Genomic DNA, 343 nt, shown 5'->3' with positions numbered 1-343 from the left:
GTCTTTGATCTAATGCATAAAAAATAATCCATGTAGGTTTTAAATTTAACAACAAAATGTATTATTTATCCACAATATATTAATGCATTATTATTATTTGTCCAATAATATAACATAATATAATCAATATTAATCCCTCTAATGTTAATTACAACAAAACAAGTGAACTCCGTTTTTAAACCAGTGATACTATCATTTATCAGAAATAATCCACAAGAAAAAATACAATTAAAAAAATATAATAATTAAAAAAAAAAACTGAACTCAGTTATAAACCAGTGATATTATCATGTATCCAAAATAATCATAAACAAATTCACAATAATATAATTTAATCATTTAT

Source organism: Sinocyclocheilus grahami, unplaced genomic scaffold, assembly GCF_001515645.1.
Source record: "Sinocyclocheilus grahami isolate Dianchi unplaced genomic scaffold, SAMN03320097.WGS_v1.1 scaffold7245.1, whole genome shotgun sequence".
Classification (NCBI taxonomy): Eukaryota; Metazoa; Chordata; class Actinopteri; order Cypriniformes; family Cyprinidae; genus Sinocyclocheilus; species Sinocyclocheilus grahami.
Note: the sequence above shows the minus strand (reverse complement) of the source record.